The sequence below is a fragment of the Eleutherodactylus coqui genome, chromosome 4 (genome assembly GCF_035609145.1).
Source record: "Eleutherodactylus coqui strain aEleCoq1 chromosome 4, aEleCoq1.hap1, whole genome shotgun sequence".
NCBI classification, from domain to species: domain Eukaryota; kingdom Metazoa; phylum Chordata; class Amphibia; order Anura; family Eleutherodactylidae; genus Eleutherodactylus; species Eleutherodactylus coqui.
Window position 1 is genome coordinate 253,743,958 of NC_089840.1, and position 16,025 is coordinate 253,759,982.

Consider the following 16,025-nt stretch of genomic DNA (forward strand, 5'->3'; position numbering starts at 1 on the left):
CAGGTGTGATCTAAAATGCACATCTTCAGGGAGGCATAGCATATCCCCTAAACCAAACCCCTCTGTACTCCGCCTGATAACATGCTCCCTGTCCTACTGCAACCCTGCTAGCCGCCATCAACCACTCCCTGCAGTCACACTGATTCAGCCACTATACTGCTTATATCTGACCATTGTTTATGTGTATAGCATCCCTCACTCTCCACCCCGCCATACCGTGCACATCTCCAGCCCCTTTACCTTCTGTATCACCCCATTATTTGTAGTATGTGAGCCCGTTGGAGCAGGACCCTCACCCCTATTGTTTCCATCAATTGATTACTACATGTAACCGTGGTTTTTGTATCTATGTTTCTTGTATCTGTTCTCCCCTGTTTTGTAAGCACTGAGAAATATGTTGGAGCTATATAAATAAAGATTATTATTATTATTTACTGCCCTAGACCCTCAGAGATGCTGGCATTAGCCCCTTTATTGCCCTAGACCAGGGCTCCCCAACCACTGGTCCGCGGAACGCCACTGTTGGCCGCTAACTACATTAGCGGTGAATAGCGGCAGGGGCTCCGGCTCCCATGCCGGTATTCACTAAGCAGCGCTACTAATGGCACTGATGCTGGCCAAACTGTGACATCAGTATGCTGCCGGAATCCTCTTCCCCCCTCCCCTGACATCTCCTACTTGGTTCCACGAGAGCAAGGGAGGAGGCGTCTGGCAGCACACTGACGTCACAGTGTGCACTGGGATAAACACTGCTAGTGGAGTGCCGGGCAGAGGAGCAGCGGCGCTGCCACGAGGTGGAGGGGGTAAGTATATGGATCTCGGGGGGGGGGCACTACGGGATGTCACTATTATACTGGGGGCCACTGTGGGATGTCACTAATATACTGAGTGCCACTGTGGGATGTCAATATTACTACTGGGGGCCACTGTGGGATGTCACTATTACTACTGGGAGCCACTGTGGGGTGTCATTGCCCTAGGCCACCAGGGATGCTGACATTAATCACCTCCTGCTCTAGACCACCAGGGATGCTGACCTGAATTATTTCATTACACTAGTCCAGTAGGGATTCTTACATTAACCCCTTTCCTACCTTGGATAACTAAAGATGTTTACATTGAACACTTCACTGCACTAGACCACCAGAGATTCTAACATTAACCCATTCGCTCCCACTAAACTACCAGAGGGGCTTAAAAGTATGACGGAAAGAGATCCTACCTCTGGAACACCAACGTATTGGTAGAATGTGAGTCTCCTAACCTCTTCTTCATTAGGTGAGGCAGAAGCTAGCCATGCAACCAAGCAAAGATTGATTAGAGAGATGACCACATGATCCCAGGGGTTGGAACTTCACCTATCAGATATTTATGGCACAGACTGTAGATATGCGGTAAATGTCCATGGTGGGAAAAACACCTTCCGATACAGACCCCAGCCCTCCTCCCTCTAAATATAATACTCACACCAGACCACCTATAAATAAATACAGATCTAGGGGAATAAAGAAGACTGCAATAACAAGGAGAGATAGTTAGAGAAGAACTGCCAGTTCTACCGAGAGGTCTCCAACTTTTTCCCGGGAGTTTTAGGATTTAATGACAGGTGCGCTTTAAAATAATTTAAATTACTATTACTATAGAGCAAAAATGTCAGCTTTGTATAACCCCACATTCACTTACACAATCGATCAGTCCTTATGGGATAATCAAAATGCAGTGAAGGTTCAATACTTTTAGATCTGATTGTTTTTGTGATGCATTTTATGTGGTCCGTATATTTTAGCTTTAGAAAACTAGACTTCAGGGACTGGAAGGCGCATTTATTCTTTGCGTAGTTTATGCCCAGCATTCTCAAAATTACTTCAATTCCATCAATAGTGGAGATTTTCTAGTAGCAGATGGTGTCGAACATCTATAAAATATTAAGTGCTAGTCATATCGGAGAGCCAGAACTGACACGGAGTATTAAAAGGTTATATTCCTCCCAGATTAGGACTGAATTAATACCAATAGAGTCTTCTAAAGGGGGTCACATACATCTGCCTGATTGATGCTGTTTTCTTTCCCCGTCTAAATATGACTTTTCTGAGGCCAGGACCTTTTTTTATTAATGGTTTAAGCTATTTGATGTCACTCAGTGGTTAGCAAATGTTCCCAACATGCATTAGCTGCAAGCAGTTTTGTCCCTGATTAGTTGTTGACAGGGCAAGAAAAGACATTGATTGACAAACAACCACCAGATCGCGGCTAATAGATTTTGTTTTTAAAAAAAATCACAATTTTCATTCCAAAATAAAAGCTTAAGTGGTAATTTCTTTTACGGAAGAATTACATGACAGGTTCCTGGTGATGAAGCGGCCGCAGGAAGCGAGTTAAGTGAGTTAACCCTGATAGTACCAAACTTTATTTCTAAAGTTCAAAGTCATCTCACAGTTTAAAGTATACCTTACCCAGCCTTCCCCGTGTGAGGGGTGCAATGGACGGCCAATCAGCTTGGAAATCACTTACAACAAGGAAGAGGAAAATCCAGTACCTCCATACAAACAAAATCTTCTTTAGATCATCATCAGTTAAAAGTTCATAATATAGTACAACCTTACGCGTTTCGAGCTATGCACAAGCTCTTGGTCACGGTAATCAATCCTCTTTCTTGTTATTCAGTTTAAAAGGTACCTTAACCAGCCTTCACATGTAAGGGGTGCAATGGACAGCCAATCAGCTTGGAAATCGCGTACAACAAGGAAGAGGAAAATCCAGCACCTCCATACAAACAAAATCTTCTTTAGATCATCATCAGTTAAAAGTTCATAAAACTCTTACGCGTTTCGAGCTACACACTAGCTCTTGGTCAACGCAATCTCTCCTCTTTCTTTTTGTATGTGGTTAATAAGCTGCACCATGGCTAAAAGAAGTTTAACCACCTATAGATGTGGCATAGTTTGGTAGTTAAGGACGCAGCAAGTTTTTGGGGATTTTTTCACCTCCACTTTTTGAAAGTCTTCATTTTTTTATGTTTCTATATAAGGGCTTCATGTGGTAACTGTACCATTTTGGGGTACATATAATGTATAATTTAAAAAAATAACTATTCGGACATTTTTTAAGGCACTCAAAATGCAGTATGAACAACATGATCAATTCTTTCAGTGAATCAGTACGTTTATGATGAAACTTTATTTTTTTAGGTATTTCTACTTTTACACAATAAAAACCTGTTCTTTTTTGCAAAATTTTGTATTTTTGGCATTGCTGCATTCAAGAACTTTTTTTTTTTTTCGTCGACAGAGCTGTGTGAGGGCTTGCTTTTTGCTTGGTGAGTTTTAGCTTTTATTGCTACCATTTTGGGTTACATACAACTTTTTTGATCATTTTTAGGGTGCGTTCACACATAGTGCAATTGGAGCACATTTTCCACAGTGAAAAATCTGCACCAAACATCCGTGCCACGTTTTGCATCAAAATCCGTGTCAAAATCTACACCACAATTGACACGGATCTACAGCAAAGGGAAATTTGCTATGGATCCGCATTAAAAAAAACGTCAATTGTGATGATTTGATGCAAATCCATACCAAAATCTTCTATAACTTACCATTATTGCATTTTTTGGGAGGCAAAATGACCAAAAACAGCATTGGCTTTGTGTTTGCCTTACTAATACTGCTTCAAGTGCGTTAAGCGGTCAAAATGTATAGAAAGAGTTAAGAATAAGCTTAAAGCAGCCTTCCGGTTTTAGGACACAATTCTGTCCTGAGACGGAGAGTGGTGGAGGAATATTACCTGCAGTTGTTCTTCTCAGCCATCCCTCCAGCCCACCATCCTAGGCCCTACTTTCGGCCATGCAAGATCACCAATGAAATCTTTAGACTCCCTAATCTCCACAATGCATTGGTAATATTAGACTACTAATGCACTTTACCTACTCCCTGATTGGCAAGAGCTGCTCATGTGATCAACACTGGCCAATCAGAGAGCAATGCACAGAGTGCAATAGGTAGTTAGAAAATTGCTGTGGACGGCCAAAAACAGGGCTCAAGAAACAGTGAATCAGAGGTCAGCTGAGAAGAACAACTGCAGGTAATAGAAGCTCCTCTCACTCATTCTGGGATAGACATTTTTCTCGAAACTGGGGAGTATGGGGTAGCTTTCATAAAGTTTTAGGGGGGAAAAGTAGTCCCCGCCCCCTTCCCCCAATAAATAGAATTGGAAATTTTGATTTATTTCATTAAAATAAATCTACTAAAAATACATGTTTGACACCATTGAAATAGTAATGACCCATAGAATAAAGTAAACTTTTATTTTTACCGCAGCAGGAAAACACCAAAAAGTGTCAGAATTGTGCTTTATCTTTTGCATTCCCTCCCCCTAAAAAATTATAACAATTAAGTAATCAATCAAATGTATCTCAAAATAACACAAATTTTAATTAGTCTGCTAAAAAAAAAACAAGTCTTCATACGGCTATGTTGATGGAGAAATAAAAAAAAGTTATGGGTGGCTATTAGAATGTAGCAACATAAAAATGCCTTTTTTACTGTGCAAAGGTTCTGGAAAAAAAGGCCTACACATATTTGGTATCTCTGTAGTCATATCTACCCGCAGAATAAACGTAACCTGTAATTTTAACTGCACAATAAATGGCGACCAAAGAAAGGCCCAAAAAACAGCAGCTTGCAAGTTGTTTTTTTTGCATCCCCCCCACCAAAAAAAAACAAAAAACTAAAGATTAATTGGACCTACAATCAATAAATGATATGGTTACATTGACAACCACGAGACGTCAGGCATAAAAGCGTCTCTTGCGCAGCTATATGGACCGAAAAAATAAAAAGGTTGCAGCTCTTGAAATGCGATAATGGAACAAGAAAAGAAACTACTTGTTCCTTAAAGTTGAAAGCGCGTAAAGCTTCAAGGAGTTAAAGTGTGTGCGCTCAACAAGACTGAGAATAATAAGATGCTCCGTGAAAGTGGTGAACGGGTGCAACTGAGAGCAGCTTAATGCACCGGAGTTTTGTACGGATGTCTCGGAAATAAGAGGCTTGGATTCATTCCTGGTATATTGATCCTACAACAGTTTATGCATCCTGACATTCATAATCGGAGCAGTCTGGTGATGCTTCAGATTAATGGGCCCAGGGGCCGCTCATCTGTCTCTCCACATTAATTACTGGAGAAGTGTTTTTTTCAATGATTTACCTGACATGAGCCAGTGATGAATCCCGCTGTACCCTCCATCCACCCTTCCCCCATCTCTAAGCAGAAGGGTTATGATGAATAAGAAAAGGACGCCCTTCTTCAATACTCAGGAACAACATCTCACAAGGGGCCGACCCCAACTCCGCTGCTCTTTCAATAATACCCATAAAATGTGATGTAGATGCGTCTGTGCAGAGTTGCCAGACGTCTTCCATAGTGCTGGCCAAACTCCTTAAATCTTCGCTTAGGGGTGGAACAAACGTAAAGGGAACAGCGCGACTGAATCCGTAACTTATTCAATGAAACCTTTATCGCTATGGGTGCACAATCCTGAGCTGAATAATCTCTTAATATGTCTTTAAAATTACACTCTAAAACTCAAGGGACAGGAAATACTGTGTTTCCCCAAAAATGAGACCCTGCCTTATATTAATTTTTGCCTACCAGGCTTGGTACATGTGTTCGCCCCCACGTTGCACTCCGGAGCTCCGGCAGGCTTACTGCATTCCTTGTCCACCCACAGAAGATCGCTTCCTGGTTACAGGATTCATAAATCCCGCCTCCAGGAAGCGATGGCTGTGATTGGTTCATCCAGCAATGCATTGATTGGCTAAGCAGCGCTTCAGAACCAATCACAGCCATCGCATTGGTTCATTGAGCCCTGTTTTGATTGGCTGAGCAGTGCTCGAGAACCAAACACAGCCACTGCTTCCTGGAGGTGGGATTTATGAATCCCATAACCAGGAAGTGATCTTTTGTGGATGGCCAAGGACTGCAAGAAGCCTGTCGGAGCAGTGGGGGGGGGGGGGGGGGGGGCGTGAACCGCGCTAGCTAGGTAATACAGATTTTTTTTGCCACTCAAGCTTCTGAGGGTCTCTAGGGTATTGGGGAGTGGGGACATCTCCTTACTTCTAGACAGAGCTACTTTTCAGGGGAAACAACTTTAGAGGTGTATGTGTTTCAGCTCAAAGAGAAACTGCATGTTATTCTCTATAACCTGTATTTCTATCACACTGTACTGATATTTGCAAAGTAGTGTTAATTTTGCCCCAAAATATTATTACATTATAGTTAATGACACAGAGGGCTTAGATAACAGAAAGTGAACCTACGAGTACATATTTTTTGATCCAACTGATTACTTGTATCTCTGTGTTTTCAATAAACATTTCACATTCTGTTAACTCCATCTACTGCATCGTATCCTACTACCTACACAGCCAACCCTCGACCCATGATGTGTTTGCATCTGACTGCACACGGACAGCACACTGACCCATTATAGTCAACAGGGCTATGTAAACATGATCATCCATGTGAAAAAATTGTGGTATGCCCTCCTCTGGTCCATATTTTGGCATGGCAGTCACCAATTCAAGTCAATGCATGTGCAAAAAAATACGTCCAGCGTACACTTATGATATCTGTGCATGTTCTGTTCTTCACAGATCATTGCTAAGCAATGCTAGAAACAAATTGGGTGCTGCCCACATGTTCCGAGGGGGCATTACATAAAGTGTCCTAGTGGTGCAGTTGCGTAACACCTTCTTCACATGCAGAATTTCACATCACGTCCACAACAAAATTCGCATCAAAACATGACCCATTCATTTGAAGATCAAGAGGTGACATGTCTCTTCTTAATGTTCCATCTCCCTTATGTGCATATATTTCCCAGAGGAGCATGCATGGCCTTATAAATCTCCTCACTAACCTTCTAGGTGCTCTCCTTAAGGAGAAATGTTACTGTTCTGACCCATGTCGCAGACCTTTCACTAGCCCAGACTATCACAAACTGATGAGGGGCAAACACCCCGAAACAGCTGTCTGTGTATGGATTCTGGCTTGGCTTTCAATTCTCAATCATTGTTCTAAAGACCTGTATAAAGGGTGGGACATTGATTAGCAGGAATGCTGCCATCCAATAGGTGGTGCTGCAGAGGTATTGTTGCATCTCCCTTATCTTCTTTCCGCACGTAGAGTAGCCCAATGGAATAAGGGTATGTTCACACGGCATATTTTGGCGTGTATTCCGCCCCTAAATACACTTACAATTCGCTCTCCATTGATTTGTAATGGAAATCCGCGTCCCTGTGACTATACCCTTAGGCCTCATGTCCACGGGGAAAATCAGGCCCGCTACGGATTCTCCATAGAGAATCCGTAGCGGGTCCATCCTGCCCCGCGGACATGAGGCATAAAAATAAGAATTAACTCACCTCTCGCCCGCTCCGGATCTTCCCTTCGCCGCGGCTTCATCTTCTCTCCGTCGCGGCGGGATCTTCTTTCTTCGGCTCGGCGGATGCACAGGGCATGCCGGTTGCGTGCCCCGCACATGCGCCGGCCCGAAGAAAAAAGATCCGGCCGCGACGGAGAGAAGATGGGAAGATCCGGAGCAGGTGAGTAAATTCCGATTTTGGTCTCCTGCGGATCCGGACGGCTTCCATAGGCTCCAATAGAAGCCCGCGGGAGCCGTCCCCGCGGGAGACCCGCACGAAAATGGAGCATGTCCGGATTTTTTCATGCTCCATTTTTTTTTAAATCACTTTTATTGACCATCCGCGGGTATTTATCTACCCGCGGGTGGTCAATGCATCCCTATGGGATGCGGATCCGTGGGCAGGAGAAGAGTTAAAATCCGCTGTGGCTAAAACCTGTGTGTGTTTCAGCAACAAAGTTAAACTCACAGATTTATACCACGGTTTTCCATTGGCACTCGACGCGTAGTTCGACCGTGTGAACATACCCGTAGGGTCTGCAACAGTGGGAGGTGAGCGCTGATAACATTAAGACTGCAGCGGGGGACATTGTGACACACACCACTGAGGAGTGTTAATCCATGAGGCAGAGAGCAGCGTCCAGTTCTTGCCAAGAGAAAACGCTTGGAGAACGAGCTGAGCGTACACAGCGCCAAAGCAGAGACATAACATGAAAGTGTTTTGTCAGAGGTCCATGTGAGCCCAGACCGAAAGCACCATGCCACAGCCGTTCGTAATTTGCAGAACTGGAGATTAGAAACTGTTTGTTAATTATTGGCCCAGTTTCCTGGAAATTAAAAAGAAAGAAACATTCAGCGTGGAGTCCAAGCAGTCCTATTTCCCAAGCATAACAATGTTTGCAACGTCCAGAGATCCGTCCAGTCATGTTAGAGTATTACAGTCTCTGTGTACCCCTGCTACCTCCTTGCACAAAGTTGTGCCACATGCATGCCTGCCAACCATCCCAGATGCGACAGAACTGCCTCCCTCCCTGGACCCAGATAAAGTTGACTATATGGTGGAGTAGGGCGCCATCAGCTTCCTGCTTCACTATTCGCCGGTGGCTTAGAGAAGGCCGTGGTGACGCAGAGACATTACTTGCTGCTCGTGCCATAGACAGCAGAGACCTGTAGAGTGGCCGCCTCTGTGGAAACAGGCATAAGTGAATATTTATTCTGTCATTAGGTTGGAGGCACTCGGGCACTTTATATCTATTGTTTGTGGGCACTAAGGGGGAATCTGTACTGTGGGGGCATCAATGAGAGCAGCTAAAAAGATCTTTACTGAGGGGGGCATTTTTGTGGGCACTAAGGGGGCATCCTTATTGTGGGGAACATCTTTGAGGGCACTAAGGGAAAATATTGATTGTGAGGGACATCTCTTGGGGTATTAAGGAGGCATCTGTGCATGGGGGCACTAAAGAGGAATAATGTGGGACACCAAGGGGGAATTTATTATGGGAGGGGATCTCTGGGAGGCATCTGTATGTGGGGGCACTATGGGAGAATCACTAGGGACACTGAAGGGGAATATTTACTGCTGGGGATATCAGTGGCGGCACTAAGGAGGCATCTCTGTGTGGGGGAATAAAGGGGCATCATTAGGAGCACTTGTTCTGTGTGGGGGCACTAAGTGGGTATCTTTACTATGAGGGGGCACTAAAGGTGCATTTTACTGCAGTAAAAGGGGTATCACTAATGTGGGGAGGCATTAAAGGGATCCTTTGAGTAATAGGCAGAAAGTGCATCTTTACTGTTAGGGGGCACTTCCACTATGTGTCACACAAAGAGGGCACTATAAAAGTGTGGGGGGCACAAATAGATATTATTAATGTGTGAGGGCTCAGTCAGATGAGCGTTTTTTTGCCCGAGCCTATGTGCACAAACAATGTGCTCCACGGATCTTCCAAACGCGCATTACCAAAGCTCTGTGCAGTGGCAGAGGACTGCGATGTTCTCCCATTGCTTTCAATGGGGACTGCACTGCTGCCTCCCTAATGAAAGCAATGGCATGCAGGCAACCCCTGCAGGAATTTTCGGGGAAGGACTTGAAATATAAGCCCATCCCTGAAAATACACCCTAGCTGCTGTAAAAAAATAAAAAATATATATATACATTACCTAGCAGCGCTGTCAGGACTCCAGCACGTCTTCTCCCTGGCTCCCCAGCACTCTTCAGTAGTATTTTTTCTGGCCAGGGATTTAAAAATCCCCGCCCTCTAAAACCGCTGCCTCTAATTGGTCCCAATGCTCAGCCAATCAGAGGCAGCACTTTCAGGGGATGAGGATTTTTAAATCCCTGGGCAGAAGAAATGCTACAGAAGAGTGCTGGGGAACCTGAGAGAAGACGCGACATGTGAACACAGCATTTGGAACCAATGGTTCTAACAGATGCAATTTTTTTATGCGCACATAGGCGTACGCAAAAAAATTGCTTGACTGACTTCGGCCTGAGAAACTAAGGGGGCAACACTACTGTGTGTTACAAAAAGGACAGCACTATTACTATGCGGTGGCATGAAGGCGATTAAGCTGGATTGGGCAGGATTAGGAACGTGACTTAAAGGGGTGGTCTCGCGAAACAAAGTGGGGTTAAGCACTTCTGTATGGCCATATTAATGCACTTTGTAATATACATCGTGCATTAAATATGAGCCATACAGAAGTTATTCACTTACCTGCTCCGTTGCTAGCGTCCTCGTCTCCATGGTTCCGTCTAAATTCGCCGGCAGCTTGCTTTTTTAGACGCGCTTGCGCAGTCCGGTCTTCTCCATTCAGCACGAGCCGCTTCAGTGTGCTCCCCGCTACAGCTCTTCTGCGCATGCGCAGACGAGCTGTCACTGCTCGGGAGCGCGCTGGAGCGGCCATTCTGTACCTTCCTCTGTTAGAGGAAGGTGCAGAGCTGCCGAGCTGTCCGGAGAAGCCGCCCAGCTGTCCCGCCGTCCAGCTGTCCTGGTAAGTGATGGGCCGGGGGGGCTGCGCCGGGGGGGGGGGGCTGTCGCTGCGCCGGGGGAACTAGCGCTGGGCCGGGGGGGGCTGCCGCTGTGATGGGGGAACTTGCGCTAGGCCGGGGGGGGCTGTCGCTGCGCCGGGGGGGCTGCCGCTGTGATGGGGGAACTAGCGCTAGGCCGGGGGGGGGCTGTCGCTGCGCCGGGGGGGCTGCCGCTGTGATGGGGGAACTTGCGCTAGGCCGGGGGGGGCTGTCGCTGCGCCGGGGGGGCTGCCGCTGTGATGGGGGAACTAGCGCTAGGCCGGGGGGGGCTGCCGCTGTGATGGGGGGGGGCTGTCGCTGCGCCGGTGGGGGCTGCCGCTGTGATGGGGGGGGGGGGCTGCGCTGGTTACCTGCTGCCTGGCGGTGGGTGACAGGTCGGCCGTGTTCACTCCAGGGGTCCGGTCGGCGGCTGCGGGGCGTCTGGTTGCCATGGAGACACAGCTGGTAGCGTCTCGGGAGCGCGCACGTCGGGCTACAGCAAGCGATGCGAAAAGAGCTGGCGGCCATCTTGGGAAAAAGTTTTATAAGTTGCTGAAACGCTGGAACGGTAAGTAGAAACCAGCTAGGAAAGTAATTTACAGGGGTAATTAGTAATGTATGTTTAATTAGGGGGACTGGGCAAAAAAAAAAATTGACTGCTTCCTCGAGACATCTCCTTTAATTAAAAAATTTGCCATGGTGCGCCGCATGAATCGTACCTCTTCTTTGAAGGTTGGGAGGCATGCCATACAGTACCGTGAAAAGGAAGAAGAGACTAGCTAAGTGAAAACAAAGTTAACAAAGCGTGTGCAGAATTGACACAACAAGGCCATGAAAATGAATGATACATTTATGTAAATGCAGCAATGTGTTTTGCAGATTGGAGCTTTATGGCTTATTTATTGTTAGCCTATGAATTACCAATGTTTAGCTCCTATATGCAAGGAAAGGTCAGGCGCTGACATAATGCGCGCTATCTTCATGTCGGAAGACTCATTTATGCTCTTTAAATACGCTTTGTAATATCTCAACAAATGTTTCATTTTAGTAGGGAAGACACTTTGCAGAAGTGACATTTCCTTGACAACTTATACAATGATAAACGATCCCCTATGGGCTCTTGTTGTGTACTGAGCAGCGGCGCAGCGGCAGGCATTTCCTATATTTTACCTGCGCGACTTTAATGGAAATTTATTGAGGTAAGTGACTCCGCTGTCACCTCGTTTTCTGATAACCATATAAATACTTGCTTAAAAATACTGAGAAAAATACATTTAAGATGTTACGTGAATGTCAGGAAAACAGGCCGACTTAGCAAGTTGTCAAGGTCTTCCACGAATAGAATGGATGTTACAGTGTAGCATATGGAGTCATTACACATTCTGCGAGTACTGAGGACGCATCAGCGCCAAATATATAGTGTCATTGGATAGAAGATGCCCAGAGGAGTAACTCCATTCATCATGGTGGAGGTGCGTTCTGTCCGTCCCTCATAGGTGCCGCTTTTCTTCATGCCTACAATAATTTGACATTCGAAACTAAAAATACTGGAAAATTAAAGGGGTTGTCCAGTTGTTAACTATCGTTGATCTATGAGGGTAGGCCACAGCAATTTTGTGACTACCTAATGCGCACTGTTCTCTGATTGGCCAGTGCTGATCATGTGAGCAGTGCTAGCCAATGAGAGAGGAATACCAACGCTCAGGGGCGTGACTGTAGAGGGTGCAGGGGATGCGGTTGCACCCGGGCCCAGGAGCCTTAGGGGGCCCATAAGGCCTCTCTTCTCCATATAGGGAGCCCAGTACTATGAATAAAGCATTATAGCTGGGGCCCTGTTACAGGTTTTGCATTGGGGCCCAGAAGCTTCAAGTTATGTCTCTGTGCAGCATGGTTTAGGTATGGGTACTGGTACAGATACAGATAGAGGGGGGGCCCCAGCTCACGTTTTGCATCAGGGCCCCTGAGCCTTTAGTTATGCCCCTGCCAACGCTCCACCACATGGCAACATTACACATTTCCTGTTGAAATCAATATGGTGTCTGTGTAATTGAGCCCTCCAAAACAAGAGGCATTCTTTAAGGTCTCATGTCCACGGGTGGATTGGATTCCGAATGCGGGAGCTTGCAGTGGAATCTGAGCCTGCCCGCGGCCGAGAACACTGCTTACCTGTCCAGATCTTCTGTGGGCCATGTCCGGGTCTTCTATTTTCTTCAGTGCGAATGTGTGTGGAAGCGCCAGCCGGCGTGTTGCTGCACATGCGCAGTGGAGGTTTTTTTCTAAACTCTAGCTTTTCTGCGGAATCCGCGGCCGGGCCGCAGATCGAACGGCTTCCATTGACTTCACTGAAATGGAGCATTCTGCGATTTGTTTTCCAGACCAAAAGGTCCACAAAACAAATCCCCATGCTTTAATTCATGTGCAGACGCCCATGTCTCTCTATGAGCGGCTCGATCTGCTGATCTTCTGCAAATCAGATCTGCCTGTAGACATTGGGGCTTAAGCTTCTCTCCTCTCTGGCTAATAGATGAGAGTCCTGAAGAAGTACTCTCCACTAATGAAAAATTCCTCACAGTCGTGGCCAGTCTTAGCTGTGTGTAACCTGTGAGCTTGTAGAGGGGGCCCCAAGTGATGTAGGTTAGGGGGAATCACACCCCTTCCCCCATTAGATTCATCTGGCCAGATGATCTTCTTCCTTCAAGAGGCAGCATCTTGTGGAGCTTCATGAATCGTCCTTCTCCTGGCTCTGTCTCCTCTCTGTTAGCCCATCGCTTAGTTCTGGTGCTGTATTTATGCACTGACCTTAGTTCTGGTGCTGTATTTATACACTGACCTTAGTTCTGGTGCTGTATTTATGCACTGACCTACGTTCTGGTGCTTTATTTTTTGTACTGACCTTAGTTCTGGTGCTGTATTTTATGTTATGTGCTTGGTTCTGGTATTGTATCTGTGTACTAGGGTTGGTTTATGCTGCATTCATGTTATGAGCTTGGTGCTTGTGCTATATTTATGTACTGCACTTGGTTCTTGTATTACTTCTTTATACTGAGGTATAAATTGGGTTCTTGCATTATATCTCTGTATTGAGGATAGTTGTGAGGCTATATCTATGTACTAAGCTTGGTTCTGGTATTGTATGTGTACTGAACTTGGTTTTGGTGCTGTATTTATGTACTAATAGGAAACACCAAGGGTTAGCCATCTCCGCAGAACCAGTCAGCTAAACAGGACTCAGCTCCAAACTCAGTGCATCAATTCAAAATGGGATTATCTATAGTCCATATCAGTGACATGTTCTGCATGTATTGTCCTTACTTATAGCTAAGGACAATATGCCCGAAACCTGTTGCTGATATGGACTATTTGTTAGCGTGCTTTTAAATACTTTAATAAAGTTTGAAGTTTTATGCCACCTCATCCATGTTGGACATTTTTCCTCTTTGGATTGAGCTTGGTTCTGGTGCTGTATTTATGTGCTGTGCTTGGTTCTGTTGCTGTATTTATGGCATTAAATTCATTCTGGTACAGTATGTATTCACTGAGCTGTGCTGGTGTAGGTATGCTGCTTTCTGCACAAGCAGAATACAGACAGACTGCTCATCAGTGCAATATATAATGTTTTTTCCTTATGACGGCGGGCCACCAAAAAAATGATCCACAGGGTGTTCTCTAACCTAAGGCTGCTCACAGTTCCTAATAGGACATGCAAAAATGGATTTTCCAAACCAGACGACCCCTTTAATGTATTTATTCAGATTCTCTTTGTTGAATATCATATTCTGTTCATATATCAGAAACCATACAGAGTGACAATAGAAGCCGTAATAGAAGAAATCTGGAAGGGGGCAAATACTTCATATCAGCACTGAAGAGCAGCATTGGGTTTTACTATATAAAGTGCTGCAGTCCGGCTATAAATTACTTTGAGGAATTGTTCTGTGATGTATATCAGCTTAATGATTGTGTAGGAGTATATAATGTGCAGAAGTGAGAGGGCCAACATCATTAGATTCCTGCTTTTTATTAAATATTAAAAACACGGGTCATGACTTGATGAAGAAGACATGGGATTTATGTTAAGAAAGGCATAACAACTAGCGGCGCACATGCAAATGTAATATACACACAGCAAGATGGAGGAGAGGAGTAAAAAATGCAGAAAATATAACAATATAAAGGTCATTAAAGTAACATTCAGCTCAGTAAACTTCATTATCGGATTTCCTACTCGCTGATATCAAGAATAATGTTATTTCCTTCATTTAAAAAAAAGAGAAAAAAACACTTTATTAAACTATTTTTCACACTTTGTGTTTATTGCATCTTTAAAGAATTTAAAGGAATATTTCAGACTTTTACTGTTGATGATTTATCCTCATGATAGGTCATCAATTGCTGATTGGCAGGGGTCTGCTGCTTGGGATGCCCACTGATCATCTGATCCGCAGGCCCGTTCTTAGTGGAGCTGAGCCGGATGTTGGGACAATGCCTTCCATTACACATCCGACTCCTCATTACGGTTGGTGCAGGAAGTATAATACAAGGCATTGCTCCCACTGAAATCAATGGGAGCAATGCCTTCCATTACGCATCCGACTCCTCATTACGGTTGGTGCAGGAAGTATAATACAAGGCATTGCTCCCACTGAAATCAATGGGAGCAATGCCTTCCATTACACATTCGACTCCTCACAGTTGGCGCAGGAAGTATAATACAAGGCATTGCTCCCTCTGAAATCAATGGTAGCAATGCCTTCCATTACACATCTGACTCCTCATTACAGTTGGCGCAGGAAGTATAATACAAGGCATTGCTCCAACTGAAATCAATGGGAGCAATGCCTTCCATTACACATCTGACTCCTCATTACGGTTGGCGCAGGAAGTATAATACAAGGCATTGCTCCCACTGAAATCAATGGGAGCAATGCCTTCCATTACACATCTGACTCCTCATTACGATTGGCGCAGGAAGTATAATAAAAGGCATTGCCCCCACTGAAATCAATGGGAGCAATGCCTTCCATTACACATCCGACTCCTAATTACGATTGGCGCAGGAAGTATAATAAAAGGCATTGCTCCCACTGAAATCAATGGGAGCAATGCCTTCCATTACACATCCGACTCCTCATTACCGTTGGCGCAGGAAGTATAATACAAGGCATAGCTCCCACTAAAATCAATGGGAGCAATGCCTTCCATTACACATCCGACTCCTCATTACCGTTGGCGCAGGAAGTATAATATAAGGCATAGCTCCCACTGAAATCAATGGGAGCAATGCCTTCCATTACACATCCGACTCCTCATTACCGTTGGCGCAGGAAGTATAATATAAGGCATTGCTCCCACTGAAATCAATGGGAGCAATGCCTTCCATTACACATCCGACTCCTCATTGCGGGTGGCGCAGGGAGTTTAATACAAGGGATTGCCCCCATGGAAATCAATGGGAGCAATGCCTTCTATTACACTTCCAGCTCCGGACCCTATGCAGATATCCAGCTAGGCTGCACAGACAGCAGGTCCAAGGATTAGCTGATGGGCGGGCATCCCTAGCATACCCCTGCCAACCAACCATTGATGACCTTACCT